This window comes from Pogona vitticeps, chromosome 4 (genome assembly GCF_051106095.1).
Source record: "Pogona vitticeps strain Pit_001003342236 chromosome 4, PviZW2.1, whole genome shotgun sequence".
NCBI lineage: Eukaryota > Metazoa > Chordata > Lepidosauria > Squamata > Agamidae > Pogona > Pogona vitticeps.
In genome coordinates this window covers 52,489,857-52,506,763 of record NC_135786.1, presented here as the reverse complement: position 1 = coordinate 52,506,763, position 16,907 = coordinate 52,489,857, and the positions used below count along the sequence as shown (strand labels likewise).

At 41.7% G+C, this 16,907-nt stretch overlaps 2 long non-coding RNA genes across 2 annotated transcripts in view; one reads left to right on the top strand and one right to left on the bottom strand.

The window, feature by feature from the left end:
- The window catches only part of LOC140706589 (uncharacterized), a 33,987-nt gene extending 21,432 nt beyond the window's left edge, over window positions 1-12,555 (bottom strand). The window contains exon 1 of the long non-coding RNA XR_013545029.1: window positions 7,152-12,555. This is a non-coding gene — a long non-coding RNA (uncharacterized LOC140706589). The remainder of the gene's footprint in view (window positions 1-7,151) is intronic.
- On the top strand, window positions 5,609-12,714 carry LOC144589127 (uncharacterized). The gene is made up of 2 exons (XR_013545030.1): window positions 5,609-6,005; window positions 12,548-12,714. It is a non-coding gene; the product is annotated as an uncharacterized LOC144589127 (long non-coding RNA).
- The last annotated feature ends 4,193 nt before the right edge of the window (window positions 12,715-16,907 follow it).

Below are 16,907 nucleotides of genomic sequence, written 5' to 3'. Positions count from 1 at the left end.
CACCATCTTACTGGCGGAAAGCAACAATGACTTGAAATGACTTCTGATTAAAATAAAAGAACGTGCCAAAGCAGGACTGCAATTGAACAGAAGACAAAAAACAAACAAAAACATGATTACAGGAGAAAGATTTTGTATACCTTGGATCAATAATCAATCTAAACAGAGATTGCAGCTAAGAAATCAGAACAAGATTTAGACTAAAACAGACAGCAACAAAGGAATTAGAAAAAAAAACATCAAGTGTAAAGATTTGTTACTGGAGATTAAGACTAAGATCATCCATACAGTAAAGAAAGCTGATAGAAAAAAAATGATTAGTTTAAAATACATTGCTAGAGAAGAGCTTTGCGGATATCCTGGACTGCGAGAAAGAGGAACAAGTGGGTCTTAGAGCAAATCAAGCCAAAGCTATCTCTGGAGGCGAAAATGATGAAACTGAGACTGTTCTATATTGTGCGTATCATGATAAGGCAAGATTCTCTAGAAAAGATGATAATGCTGGGAAAGGCCGAAGGCAGAAGGAAAAGGAGAAAACGAAATACGTGATGGATTGACTCCCTAAAGGAAGCCACAGTCTTAAAGCCACAAGAGCTGAGTAGGGCTGCTGAGGACAGGATACGTTGAGGATTGCTCATTCATAGGGTCACCATAAGTTGGAGATGACTTGATGGCATGAAACAGCATGTCATTGGCCATGCGGGGCTGGGAAATTCTGGAATTGTATTCCATAAAGTAGCCTTTTCTACGTTCTGCGCATGCATTGACATCGTCTCTGTTTGGTTTGGACAGCCCTAATCATTGAGGCCATGCTTCTGTACAGAACTGCAGTGCAAGGAATCTTGAGGGTTGCTTTATTTCTGAATTATGTATGCAACAGGAATTGGAATCCCCCCCCCCGTCAGGTTTCCTTTAACTAATGCCTGATGAAGAAAAGCATCTCTCATATGTTAAACTTCTGCCTCTCAGGTGAGCTGTTCAAATACAGGAGCAAATCTATTTCCCATTGGTATGCATTCAAAATAGATTGACCTAGTCATACCTATTTTGCTTAAAAAGAAGTACTGTATGAGTTTCTGGTGGAGCAAGTCCCTTATTGGTACAAACAGTTTTCCTGTACTGGAGACCTGCAGTTTTTAATAGCTGGATGACATGAAGAAATTCAAAAGGTGGACCCTGCTCTCATCACTACCTGTCTCATACTGAGAGAAGCAACACATCTGGGTTTTTTTTTGGGGGGGGGTACATCATTACATTTGCATACGACTGTTAACGATACAGATCTTCATTGGGGGTGAGGAAAATAGACACTCTTTCCGTCTAGCAGACACAGGGCTGGGGTACTTCTGTTTTCAACAGCATCCTCATGGATGGATTAAAATAAAAGCTAAGGGAACTGCAGCTTTGGGCTTACCAGCATTCTAGGGCACATTGTTAGCCAAATTTTACTCAGAGTTCAACCCTGCTGCAGGTGCCCAATTATATCCCTAGCTGGCCCAGACTGTAAGCTTTAAAAAAAATCTCTAGCCCATATTGAACATGAGGTATGAATGGGGTGGGTGTTAGGCCAAATCAGTTATTTATTTATTACTTAAATTTGTATACTGCTCCCCATTAGTGCTGAAGCACTACTCTAGGTGGTTTACAATAATAAACATACAAAACTAAAACTATTTAAAACCAGTACAGTGATTAACCAATAAAACCAGATGGCACTAAAGCAATGGAGCAAAAAAGCGGTGGACAAAAGATAGTCACCTAGGGTTGGTGTGGAAAGCCTCCCTGAAAAGCCATGTCTTACTGAATGTCCACAGGGAGGGCGCCAGTCCAAACTCCTCCAGAAGCTGGTTCCACAAGATTGGGGCCACCACAAAGAAGGGCCTACTTCTAGTAGATGACTTACGGCTTCCCTCGAGTTGGCCACTTGAAGGAGCCTCACCTGTGATGATCTAGTGGGTTGGGCAAATGACATAGGGGAAAGACACTCCAAGTTACTATCTCTAGTCCTTATTTTCTGAGGAAAATGCTTTTTCTTGCCTTTTGGTATGTCTAGTAATTGAATGAAATGAGAGGTGTGATCGACATTTAGAGGGAAAAGGCTACTAAGTTGCTGAGCTATAAACAGAGGGATTTACTCATGAATAGTCATGAGGGACGTGGTGGCGCTGTGGGCTAAACTGCAGAAGCCTGTGCTGCAGGGTCAGAAGACCAAGCAGTCGTAAGATCGAATCCACGTGACGGAGTGAGCGCCCGTCACTTGTCCCAGCTCCCGCCAACCTAGCGGTTCGAAAGCATGCAAATGCAAGTAGATAAATAGGGACCACCTTGGTGGGAAGGTAACAGCGTTCTGTGTCTAAGTCGCACTAGCCATGTGACCACAGAAGATTGTCTTTGGACAAAACGCTGGCTCTATGGCTTGGAAACGGGGATGAGCACCGCCCCCTAGAGTTGAACACGATTGGACAAAAATTGTCAAGGGGAACCTTTACCTTTACCTTTTTAGTCATGAATACGATGACAGCTCTGTCTGGAGAAGAGACTTCCTATTTTATTTTGAATCCTCTTTTTGTAGGAGTGGGCTGTCTTCCCTGATAGATTAATAATTACTGCCCATCAGTGGGGAGAAGAATGTTGGTTTAGCTATGACTGGACTGTAGAAAGCATATGCAGATCTTACCAAACAGTAGCAGCAAATTTAAGAATTTTTCTAGCTCAAGCTTTATTGCAGAGCTGGTGAAGGCGGAGGGATTGCAAACTTAAAAAAAAAAAATCCTGGCGAGGCAAATAAATGTCATCTTCATTATTTTATATATTTTATGATTAGGATGGACAATTCTGTCCCTGCACAAGTTATTCATTTATTTATTCAGATATTTCTAACCTGCTCTGTGTAAAATTAAGAAAATGCCTTAAAGAGAATCTAAACGATTTGAAAACATTGTAAAACAATTTTAAAACTTTTAAAAACCAGTTTAACAAGTCAAACAAAACAGAGACCAGCCAAATGAAAGATTAAAGAACAACCCGTGATCCCCCTTCACGCCCAATGATTGGATAAATACAGTGCCAGAGGAATCGGCCCTCCCAGGGAAGAGCACTGCACAACCAGGGCGTTATATATGCAAAGGCCTTCTTCCTATATCTCTATGTGGGGTATTGTTTTCTGATCAGATAGGTATAGATGGAGAGAGGTGTGTTTTCATATACTTGGGTCATTTATTTGTTGGTTGGTTTATTTGTTTTATTTCTTTTCTTCCAAGGATATTTGAGGCTTTGAAAGTTATTAGTTTTCAAAGAAGTAGCCATATTAGTCTGTGCAAACAGATCAGACAAAATAAACAAAAAGGAGGCGAGAATATTTGTTCTTCAACTCCATCCTCAAACCATATGCCACCAATGCACCTAACTTTGGAAGAGATACTACAGGCTTTCTGAGGAAAGTCCAGTCTGTCCATTACTGTATCCTCCTGATGACACCATCTTAACCATGATAGATATAGAAGCCCTCTATGCCAATATTCCACACAGAGATGGATTACAGGCTATGAGGCATCCCATGCAAAATTAGGACACAGCCCACCTAGTCACTACTTTTGGTGACTCTGTGCTCAGGCACAACTATTTCATCTCTGACAACATCTATCTCTATCTCCAGATTAACAGAACTGCCAAGAATACTCATATACATACTTCCATGCCTTCTGCTTCCATCTTGAGCACACTACAAAATGTATTGTTTACAGCTAAGCCTTTAGATATAATCGCATCTGCTCAGACCCACAAGATAGCAACACCAGACTCCTGGATTTACAAAAGGCATTTCTCAGAATACGATACCCATCCAGTATGGTCACAAAACAAATTAAACAGGCAAAACCAGCACACAGAAGCAGCCTACCAACAAGACAGACCCAGAAGATAAATTGATTGAATATTATTCTCACCTTCAGCCCATGTCTGAGACCACTCACGCAAATCATAAATGATCTTCAACCCATTCTTGACAAGAATATTTCATTGCCCTGCACCCTTTGTGGCAGACCTATATGTGCTTAAAGACAATCCCCCTCCCCAAACTCAAACAACACTTGACACTCAATGGTTTACACAACACTGATACAGATATGGGGACTAAACCCTGCTACAAACCCAGATCATAGAATTATAGAATAGTGGAGTTGGAAGGAGCCTATAAGGTCATCAAGTCCAACCCCCTGCTCGATGCAGAAATATATATCAAAGGATATCTGCCAGGTGGTTGTCTAAGTTTCTTTTGAATGCATCCACTATTGGAGCACTTACCATCTCTCGAGATAATTGGATCCACCAATTCCAGCTCCATCTCCACATCTACTCTGGCAATATATCTGTGAAGATTCTCAGTCATCCAAGTGAGGTCCCCGGAATGATCAGGACCACACATACCAGAAAGACCATTGTTAATAACCCATGACATTGGGTGGAGAAGGGCTGCAGAAGTGAGCTTTTCACTCACCTCCCCAGTCCTTTGTCCATCTAACAAGCCTATTGAAACCAATGTGGAAGATATATCAGGGATCTCCTACCAACTCTCCTCAGGCTGGAGAAGCTACTTGAATGAGTAGCGAAACATTTCAATTTAATAAGAAAGAAGTCCAGTTGCCATGACTCAACTTCCAGATAGTCTGGCAATACAACTACAGGCCCCAACAATGCCAGACGCAACATCAGATGTGACTTGTTCTTCTGGCCAAGTAATCTATGCCATCCTTTGCCAATCATGCCCTTCTACACTCTACATAGGACAAACAGGACAATCTCTACACAAAATAATCAATGGACATAAATCTGACATCAGAAATGGCAACATATAAAATCTTGTTTCAGAATCTACTCAGACACTCCTTGAATGTCCTGAAAGTCATTTTGAGGAGGAAACCCGCCCCACCACGAAAATAACTTGAAAGAGAAGCAGCTGAGATAGGTGCTAGAGAAGTGGTCCCCAACCTTGGGCCTCCAGATGTTCTTGGACTTCAACTCTCAGAAATCCTGGCCAGCAGAGGTGGTGGTGAAGGTTTCTGGGAGTTGCAGTCCAAGAACATCTGGAGGCCCAAGGTCGGGGATCACTGTCTAGAGCAGTGGTTCTTAACCTTTGTTACTCGGATGCTTTTGAACTGCAACTCCCAGAAACCCCAGTCAGGACAGCTGGTGGTGAAGGCTTCTGGGAGTTGCAGTCCAAAACTCCTGAGTAACCCAAGGTTAAGAACCAGTGGTCTAGAGAACCATTTTAAAAAGTTGAAAATCAACCAAAAGTTCTTAAGTCATTACCAAGTGTTAAATCTTACACACTGATTCCCACAATTTGCAAGCTGTGTCAATTATGCTATTGTTACCCTGTGTAGACGATAACTGAAATTATTCATAGCCCGACAGCCTGTTCTGTTACTAACAAACCATTGTCACTCTGCCCGTTGTACGTATCCCCACCTGGTCATGGCACCATGTATAAATATGACAGTCATATAGACTCCCTTTTATGTCTGAAGAAGTGGACTTGATCTACTAAAGCTGACATTAAAATATTGCAGTTTGTTTTTAAGATACCACAACATTTTTGTCTTTGTTTTGTTTGTTTTGTTTTGTTTTTGCTTTGCTTTTTTGTATGAAAGTTATTACATAGTTGTTCCTGAACTCAGACTGGAAGTGTATTTGAGGCCAGTATAATGCCTGTGAAACCAATGTCATGTGGTGTTTACGCTGTGTTGTTGGCAACACTCTAGCAGTCACATACTGCACTGTCTGCAGCCTTCACATCAACTTCAAGGACAGACCCACAGAAAAATGCATTGCAATAATATTTTTGGCCTGCAGTCTCCATCAACCCTAACTGCTGGCTACCTTGGTAAAGGCTAATGGCAGTTGCAGACTGACAACATTTGGAAGATACCAAATTGTTTGTTGCTGTGGTAGGAAAAATGGTGCTACATGACCACGTGAGCATAAGCTACTGCAGTGCTGCAAAGCAGGTTGGTACAGTTATATTCCTGGCCGGGGTAGCTGAAACAGGGTAGGTTGTGTATCATATCCTGGCTGTAATCCAATCTCCTAGTATGTTGGGTGCGTGGGTGGGAGAGAGAAATGCAGTTGGGGGAGGCTGATAGTAGTGGCAGTGCGAGAAAGTAAAAGAGTGATTATTGACTTTCCTGACCCTGAGGGAAAATATGCGCTCTTGTAGGTGCATAGTAGGTGGATTCTGATTTCAAAAGACACTGAATGGTATGTGTTAATCACACTTCCTCCTCTAATGCCACTTTTACAAACAATTTCACAGCCCACCTCCTGCATTTCCCTAAAAAGAGAGAGGGACTACCTTGGAACAGTTAGGTCTAGTACTTAGGGTTGTTAAAACAGTGTTTTAAACTCTTGCAGAAGAAGTGGGGGGGGTAATTTAGGTGGTAGGAAATATCTTGAACAGACTCTTTTAATCCATACTCCCTCTTTAAATCATCCATTGGCCTGCCAGAAAGGAGGAGAAGCTGAATCAACAGAAAGGGAAACTTTCAAAATGTGTTTGGTACTTTCTTCTCTTCTGCATTATTGTTAGATTCCTAGATCTGCAGATTCTCCCTTTCTGTACAAGCTTCCAAGAGTTATGAAATATGGCTCCAAGTGACAAAAGTGCATATGCACACAATGAAATTTGAACAAATGACTTATGCACATGAACTACGATCACATCCAGCTGTGTAGTTCCAAAATTTCTTTATTTAACCCTCTGCATATTTCCCCTTTTTGCTAATGTAAGTTTGTGTGTGAAGATGAATTAGGGAGGCTCTTTTTGCTCTATGAAAAAAAAATAGGAAATTGTGTCACCGAAAAGAGGGCCAAAGGGAACACAAATCTTTATATAATTTCCATATGAACCATTTCCTCCCGTTTTTATGTATTTGGACAAACATGCTACCATTTAAATAGAAATCTAACACATCTCACCATAAACAGGGAAGACTTTAACCAGCTGACCTGGTGGCTGTTTAGTCTGTTTTCCAGTGGCTAACTGTAAATAGAAAACTTCATTTCTTATGATTTATTCTCTAATATTGCCTTGGTATGTTTGGGTCCCTGCAACTCCTAGAAAGCACCAAGAGTATAAAATTGGTTCCTGGACCTACCAGATTTGCTGATCCTTTATATCCAGACTATCCTCTGCCAGTCCTTTAAGTGGAAGGCTGCTCCCTGAAAAGCAAGGTACATGACCAGCTTAGTGGGAATTCAGTGCTGGAGGCATAGGGGCTGCACTACAGTCCATTAGTGCAGGGCCTTTCACAGCATTGATCTAGACCTCAACATGACTAGCAAATATTCTTGACAATTATTATTATTTTTTAAAAAAGAATGCAAACACGATTAGTGGAAGCTTGTTGTCACTGGGACAAGTCAACCCTTAAAACAGACAGGAAATCCAAACCTAGAAAACATTTGCCACTGAACCAAAAAACAAGGGGGGGGGGGGGAGGAATAGCCACTGTATGGGAAAAATCAACTGTTTCCTGAAAAAGAATTTTTACGAAATGCAGACGTATTGAGCTGTGACATATGGTTACACAAGTAGAAACCACAGAGGGGAAAATCATGTTTTCTCTTTCATTATTTATCACTCTCTAACCATCTCCAGCTGGGTGAGTAAACAGCCTCATTGGTCTGTAATGAGAACAGCCTGCTGCCACTGTGCTCCCAGCTGTGGGATTCCAATGCTGTGAGGTGCAGTTTTGTATGTATGTGTGTGTCTCAGTGTGTGTGTGCATCAAGCAACCTTGTCTAGCCACTGTCTTGGAAAGTAAACAGGGATCACACAGACAAATCTCCATCCCCTGTGTGCCAGATCATGGCTATGCAAGCCTATTTCTCACGTTGGTTCATCTGTCAGTTCTGGCACATTTTGGTTTATAGTCAAGACATACATTGAAGAACCAACCCATTGTCATGGTGTACAACCTTCCTGAAATAATTTTGTGTATTTATGTCATAATCTTTTCACACTTACAAGAAGTGTGTGTGTTCTGAACCAAGTTACAGTGAGCTTAATAGGTCTTACAAGGTAAGTGAGATATTTAAGGAGTGATTTTGCCACTTCCCCAGTGCATTTCCATAGCTCAGCAGGGATTTGAACCTTGTTATCCAGAGACCTAGTTTGTCATTCTGTCTACTACACCAAATTGGGGATCTAATACAAGAATATTGATATATCTGATGGAACTTCACAAAATGAGATGTGATGGGCCTTAAAAAAAACTGAAGCCCAGTAGAGATGTGATGTACTGCTGTTCAGTCCTAGCAGAATTTTTAATTACTGATCTGTGCTCCCCCTCAAAACAGAAACACACAACATGCTGACTCTCTTCTGGTTCCAGTCTGGCCATAGATACAAGAGTGTATCTCAATCTGGATGCCTGGTTCATGGCTGAGTATTGGAATGCGTCTGCCACCATCGTGTTCTCTGATGGAGTGCAAACTGGATACAGGCTTTGAGTTAAATTAACCACACGACTCCCTGTTATTGTTCAGGGGGAATTATGTGCCCAATTTCCCCCCACTGCTGCATTGCAAATTGAGTCCTAAGTGTCCCGTGAAATGGCTGCATAATTTGTGCATTTAGGAACTGGTAGCACAAATGTGTTCAGAGCTGGAAGGCAATGGAGGTCCAGATGGTTTTTCTTTTCTTCAAGCCCTCCCCCCCCCTTTCCTTTCTTGTCTTGTTCATTTAAATGTGCCTCTCTCTTCCATAAATTCATCATTATTATAGTCAATTTGAGTTGAGAAGAAACTGCATGCAAATACCCCCTAATAATCACTATCTCAAGCTCATAGGGCTTTAAATTCTCCTTTAGCCCCTCATATAGTGTGTGTAAGTGTGTCTGTGTCTGGGTGCAAGATTTAAATCCCCTTTACTCCAATAAGAAGAAATAAATGGTTCCAAAGTTCCATTCACTTAAATGTCTACTTCTCCCACTTTCACATATCCTAAAGATGGCTGCATCTCTGTTATACTGTGACCCACCTGCATTGCCTTTGAATAAGAATGGAATACACTAAAATGCCATGTGAAATATAGGAGCAGTTTTTAAAATCCAAAACCATGCCACTCAGGTGTTTGTGACTAATTGTGGACAAATGGGAGAAATGGGTGAACTCTCCAAATGAAATTAAGACTGATGGGAAGGTATGTATAACTCTATAGCCCTCATTTTTGTTAGGAATAGGCCTCCATATAGTTTGCCAGCTGATCAGAAAATATATATATATACAGCCTTGCATGTCCATATCTTTCTCCCAGCTGCATGTTCTATAAGGATCAGCATGTGAAGCTTTAATTGCATGGAGATAAAGATGATTGGCATGTAATGTCTACAGAACAGACTGTTCTATACCTCATTCTGAGACCTGGCAACCCTATTTCCTTTTTTCCTATTTCTGTTATTACGTATATAAAAACATTCAAAGTAAAGGGAAACTGCCCCTTAGGTAAAAAGTGCCCCCTTCTCCATTATCAGTGTTTCTACCTTGAAAACTCTGTACTATGAATTATATTAGATCTGTTCATAATTTTATTTCAAACGGGTTTTTTAAAATTTAAACAATTGCTTATGGTCCTTTTCAGCCAAGACAACCAGCCATTAATGTGGTCTATTTATTTTGTGCAGGCACCTCTGGCAGAAAAACTGCAAACAGATTTTGCATTTTAACATGTTCTAATCAGAACATCAGGGTTTATCTTTCAGATGTCTGTTGAATAGTTCCAGTGCAAAATTGGAAAGACTGCTGTCCAACAAAATAAGAAAACAACAGATATTGCCCAACTCTGTGCAAAACAAAACAAGAAACACAAATATCTCAGGAGCTCCTGAGTTCAGATTGCAAACTGGCTGCCTTTTTATGGAGAACAGTCATGGGTGTTATAGCTGTTGTCACTGTACCCATGCCTTTGTATGAAAATCTTTAGCTGTAGTTTTCTCCCTGTTCCAGAGGTTGTATCCACTGAAACACGATGAACGTATATTAAAACCTATTGTGTCATGGGCAAGTTTGGTAAAGGCAGCAAACTTGATGCACCACTCAAAGACTATTTATTTCATTTTAAGATATTTATGACACTTTTCATTAAAGGTATACGCCTAGACTGCACCTTAAAATACAATTGGGAATCCAAAACCACAATGAAAATACAAACAATTAAAAAAAATTAAATAGCAAAGCGGAACGAGCAGCCGAATAACTTCTACTTAGTAAATGCAACATTATGTGCATGCCTGAGAGTATGAAAAACACCAGGCAGAATCATTCTCAGTGTTTGCATTGGGCAGAGCTTGGAATAGCCCCTATTCAACCCATTGGAGCTTATTCTGGTTATAGAAATGGTATCATCCTTGACTGAAAACACCTAGATAGCTAGATAGGTTTCAATCAGTTTGAAAGTTCAAAATTGTATTGTGGAAATGGAAATAGCTTGAGGGTGGTAACATGATTGTGGTGTGATATAGTAATTAGAGAAGAGGGGGGCAAAGTCCACTCTCTAGATATTGTTCGATATAGGATTGTCAGGTCAGAAATGTCTAAATCTACTTGATTTTAGGACCAAAAGCCCACTGGGGTGCGTGGGTCCTTCTGATGTCATAGTGGTGGTACAAGAAAGGGTTCAGACAACTACTTCTGGCTCAGCTGATTTTGAAAACAGACTTGAGAATAATCAGGGTAAACGGACCCACAATCTGGGTAAATCTGAACAACAACTTAGATCTGGTTGGGGGAGGGAAAACACTACTTTTGAGCAGCAAAGTGTGCCCAGAAGCTGCAGGGGTTGTCACCATTTCCACTAGAACTTGCATCTAGGATGCCCTACAGTGCACAATGTTACGAGGAGCTTTTGTAGGCTCTATATTAGTGCTGTGGCTTGTGCAGCGAGAAAGCTCAGGAGATATGATGCTGGTGCTTACCTCCCTGCCTTGTTCCAAGTGGCACAACCACCCCCAAGTGCTTGCTCTTATTGTCTTTCTCCCCAGTCCCTTCCCCCTCCCTGCTGGCCTTTTGTTATACTACTATCACACAAACACAACATACATACAACCACCTTTGTGCCCAGACACTTAGCCCTGTTGCTAGCTGTGATTGGGAGGAGAGGAGCGCCCAGGATTTAAAATAAAACCCCCATTTTTTTCCTTTCTCTTCCTCTGCTCAACTTCAGATTTGTCTTCCCATCTAGAGCATCAGAGCAATTCCCAGAGACTCTTGGCATTCCTCACCATTGTCTATGCTTTGTAGACTTGACGCAGTCCAACAACACCAGGAGGGCCACATTTTGCCCACTTTTAAATCAGATTGTTGGACAAAGTATTGGGAGATTCAGATGCTTAGCCATGAAATTGAGTTTGGGCCAGCCATTCTCTTTCAGTGTATTTGCCTCACAGGATTGCTGTGAAGATAAACTGAGTAGGAGGAGAGCCATATGCTACCTTTAACTAACTGAGTGAAAGATATAATAGAGTGTGACTACTAGTACGAGGAGCCATTTGACTTGTATCACTCTTATTCCCCACATGCGTGTAAAACAGCACCAACAAAACTGCAAAATTGTTGGCAGTGATTGCTCATCACTAGAGGGAGGGTTTCAATGACATGTCATATTTTTTCCTGAAACCTATATTTGAGCTTGTTGGTGATGTGGGTTTGAACATGTTTATGAGTCATCTGGTGAGAAAGGCCAGATTATTCATAAACATGTTTGAACTTATTTATGGGTTCAAATGCAGGTTGCAGAGAAAATGTGAAATGTCATTAATGTGAAATGTCCCCCTACTAATTACAATATTGGAAGGTGTAGGGAACTGGAAGTGGAAACAAACACTCCAGTGGAAGAACCCCTGAGGAGTCTTTAGCTACTGCCATTAGCAAAGGACTTAGACATAAATAGCAATAATGGAAGCTGCCTTAATATTTCCCAGTCAGAATGCTAGTTAAACTAGCTCAATATTGTCTACAGCAGTGGTTCCTAACTTTGGGTAGCCAAATTGTTCTTGGACTCCAGCTCCCAGAAACCCCTGGCAGCACAGCTGGTGGTGAAAGCTTCTGGGAATTGCAGTCCAGGAACACCTGAGTTACCCAAAGTTGGGAACTACTGGTTCACAGCAAATGGCAGTGCACCCCTGGTTTTCAACACAACCTTTTTCCAGACCTAAATGGAGATACCAGCATTTGAACCTGGCTATTCCTAGTCTTAGAGACCAAATTGCTAACATGCGCTGGATTATGGAGAAAGCCAGAGAGTTCCAGAAAAACATCTACTTCTGCTTCATTGACTATGCAAAAGCCTTTGAGTGTGTTGACCACAACATATTATGGCAAGTTCTTAAAGAAATGGGAGTGTCTGACCATCTTATCTATCTCGTGAGAAATCTGTATGTGGGACAGGAAGCAACAGTTAGAACTGGATATGGAACAACTGATTGGTTCAAAATTGGGAAAGAAATATGACAAGGCTGTATATTCTCTCCCTGCTTATTTAACTTATATGCAGGATACATCATGTGAAAGGCAAGACTGGAGGAATCCCAAGCCAGAATTAAGATTGCCGGAAGAAATATCAACAACCTCCGATATGCAGATGATACCACTCTGATGGCAGAAAGTGAGGAGGAACTAAAGAACTTCTTAATGAGGGTGAAAGAGGAGAGAGCACAAAAATGGTCTGGAGCTCAACATAAAAAAATAAAATTAAAAAAAAAAACCTAAAATCATGGCCACTGTTCCCACCACCTCCTGGCAAATAGAAGGGGAAGATATGGAGGCAGTGACAGATTTTACTTTCTTGGGCTCCATGATCACTGCAGATGGTGACAACAGCCACAGAATTAAAAGATGCCTGCTTCTTGGGAGGAAAGCAATGACAAACCTAGACAGCATCTTAAAAAGCAGAGACATCACCTTGCCAACAAAGGTCTGCATTGTGAAAGCTATGTTTTTCCAGTAGCAATGTATGGAAGTGAGGGCTGTACCATAAAGAAAGCTGACTGCCAAAGAATTGATGCTTTTGAATTGTGCTGGAGGAAACTCTTGAGAGTCCCTTGGACTGCAAGGAGAACAAATCTATCCATTTTGAAGGAAATCAACCTTGAGTGCTCACTGGAAGGACAGATCCTGAAGCTGAGGTTCCAGTACTTTGGCCATCTCATGAGAAGAGAAGACTCCCTGGAAAAGCCCCTGATGTTGGGAAAGTGTAAAGGCAAGAGGAGAAGGGGACGACAGAGGATGAGATAGACAGTCACTGAAGCCACCAACATGAATTTGACCCAACTCTGGAAGGCAGTGGAAGACAGGAGGGCCTGGTGTGCTCTGGTCCATGGGGTCATGAAGAGTCGGACATGACTTAACGACTAAACAACAACAACAAATTCTTAGTGTAATCTTGGATGATAGCTCAGGGATGTTTGAGGTATCAAAATGCTTCTAACTGACCAAGGAACAGGTTGGAGAATCACCTAATATTAGGAGTAAATAGTCTGACAATATATGGGAGTGCCATTTGGGGACAAATCAAAACAATGGTGATTCCTTTTGATTCATTATTCGTCAAGGTTAACAGATCAACAAATACGAATATAGGAATATTGTTTGACAAACTGATGGATCAATCCGTTGGTTCATCTGCACTTTAAACGGCTATAACACTGGCCCCCTAGAGATACCAAATTTGTAGGGAAGCTTCCTCAGATGCCTTTTTCCACCTTTGGTGGATTGCCCGGCTGCGACCTTTCCTAGACACGGGGGTGCTCACTACCTTAGTACATGCGCTCATAATCTCTAGATTAGACTACTGTAACACCCTCTATGTGGGGCTTCCTTTGAAGCTGATGCGGAAACTTCAAGTGGTGCAGAATGCCGCAGCCAGACTCCTTACTGGAATGAGAAAATATCAACATATCTCTCCTACTCTGGCCATGCTGCACTGGCTGCCCATCCGTTTCCGCATTGACTTCAAAGTGTTAATGCTTACATATAAAGCCCTAAACGGTTTAGGACGTCGATACTTGGCGGAACGCTTACTCTCAACTAGCTCTACCCGTGTCACCCGCGCGAGCCAGGAGGTGAGGCTGAGGAGCCTGACGCCGAGGGAGGCCCGGAAGGAAAGAACTAGAAACCGGGCCTTCTTGGCGGTGGCTCCTCACCTCTGGAATAACCTACCTCTGGAGATTCGCGCTGCACCCTCGCTGGGTACTTTTAAGAACCAACTAAAAACGTGGATGTATAGACAGGCCTTCCCTTCTAGTTAATTCCTGTCCTCTTTCCTTTTTTTCTCTTTATTTGATTTATTTTGTATTTTTCCCATTGCAAAATCATTTAATTAATTAATTGTTATAAATTTTTCTTGAATTTGTTATGTTGTAAGCCACCTAGAGTGGTCGAAATGACTAGATAGGCAGGGTATAAATACAATAAATAATAATAATAATAACTCCTAAAAGTTTGGTGAACATTAGATCACAGACCCCTGAGTTATATAGTCAGAAAGATGACACCCCCAGGAAAGCTCCCCCCAGATACTTAGAGAATCCAAAATCACAATGGAGCTTCCCATGTTGTTCCCCAATATGCCTGCCAACTTTGGTGAAGATTGGATATTGGACACCCGAGTTATTCACCCACAAATTGGGTCTCCCCAGGAGAGTTTACCACATGGCACAGAAACCCATTCAGCCTACCAGCTGCCAATCAGCTGATCAGAAGCCAATAGGTAACCACCCCACACACCGCCAGCCACCCCAACAGCCTACCACCACACACCCTTCCTTTCCCTACCTTAGCCCCCACCCCACTCCCACCGACACCCCCTTACCTTAATATCTGCTGCCGAGGTCTCCATCAGGCCTTCGCAGCCATGGTGTGTAAAAATGGAGACTGGCTGCCCTTTGCAAAGATGGCGGCTGTGGCTTCGTTTAGGGTAGGAAAGCTGCAGCTGCCATCTTTGCAAAGAGCAGCCTGGATTCCCTTAAGGCAGGCTAATGGAATCCAGGCTACCCTTTGCAAAGATAGCAGCTGCAGCTTCCCTACCCTAAATGAAGCTGCAGCTGCTGTCTTTGCAAAGGGTAGCCAGTCTCCATTTTTACATGCAAGGCCAGAAGACCTCAGCAGCAGTGGTTAAGGTAAGAGGGTGTTCGTGGGGTGGGTGGGGCCTAAGGTAGGGAAAGGAAGGGGGTGGGGGTAGGCTGTGGTGGCTGCCTTTCTGTTGCTAATCAGTTGATCAGTGGCCGGTAGGCAGAATGTTGTTTTTTTTTTTTTGTATTTGTACAAAGGACGAATAAAAACAGGTTAATATTCGTCCCTTCGTATTCATGCGGGTTTCTGAAACCCACAAGTATGGATTGATGAATATTTAACTAATAGGCTATATCCGTTGGAAAAACCAATCCATTTTTATATTCGTCACAATCTGTACTGCTAAGTAACTTTAACTGAGGAGTGGACTACTCAGCAACTAGGCAATTATTTGAATTAGCAGCTAATGCTTAGCACATAAATGCCCATCCCTCACATGAAATTATTTACAGTTGTTGGTTCTGACAAGGCTCCTGCTTTTTAAAGCCCATTTCTGAGCTCCCACTTGTGGGCCAAAGGGCAAAATCCAAAAGCATAGGAGGCATAGCCATTCTGTCCTTATAGAAGAGTTCTTGAAAATCAGTTTAAGTTACAGTAATTTGGGTTCTTTTCTGCCATCGATTTCCCACCCATCAGTATAAATTCCTGCTTTCTTGAATCTCCAAGGGGCTGTATGCATAGAGCAGGAAGAAAGCTGTATCTACATATGTGTGCATGCTACAATCCAGATCAACACTCTGTGGTTGAATATATAAAGGCTGAGCAGCCTACCACTGCTCAGTTGTGGACTGATTCAGCGTGTCATCATTCTGCTTAAAAGTAAATGTCCAAGCTCAGTCTCACTGTAAGGCAAGAAGAACTGTTAACTCAGATTGTCCTGTGGCCTGCTAGATTTTGTAGGTATTTGCCATCAAGAATCCCTTGTCATACTGCTGTGAATTGCTATAATGCCACTGTTTCTCATCTCTACAGCCTCTTGTATCTTTGTTAATTACAACAGTTAACATTCTCTGTCTGTACATTTTAATGAATTGTCATTAGACAAAAGTAATCACCAATCAGCAGCTTCAGTTTTACAGAGAGAGAAAAGGAAAGGAAAGAAAAGAAAAGGAGCCTTCACTCTAATTGATGGAAATTTGGTTGTTTCTTGTCAGGTTACTGTTCATAATGACTTGTATTTCCTACCAATCAGGACACAGATTAGAGACCTCATAAAATACTTGTACAGCTTTTCATACCATTGTACTATATATTACATACAGTCCTCTGAAGAGCCTTTATCAATTCACCCTCAATCCTAGGGGTAGCAGTTCAAAGTCCTGAGCATTACAAAGACAATTTTTACTGAAGCACATGCACAAAGTTGGTTTTGTGCTGCCAAGAAACCCTGTTTTCAGAGTTTCTGCCGAAGATGCAGAATGTGCACATGCAAATAAGCAGTTTGAGAAAGCACCTATTTGTTTTGATTTCTAACTTCTTTCCTTTGTCCCTCAAGTGCTGCTCTTGTTATCACCATCAAGGTATGTTACAGTTCAGTATGACATCTTGCTCAGCTGAATCAAGGATGTAATGTTTAGTGGGCTACATGCTCGATAATCAGAGCAATTTCTAATCATACAAAGAAAGGAGAGGAGATGTAAACTAGACTTAAGACAGCTGCAGGCTGATAATGAGAGATTATTATTACATGTTTACCAAATAAACATCACAGATGAGCTGTGTTGTTTTGAAATAGATGGCATAGCATTTTCGATATTTTTTCTTTGGGAAAATAATATCTTCCA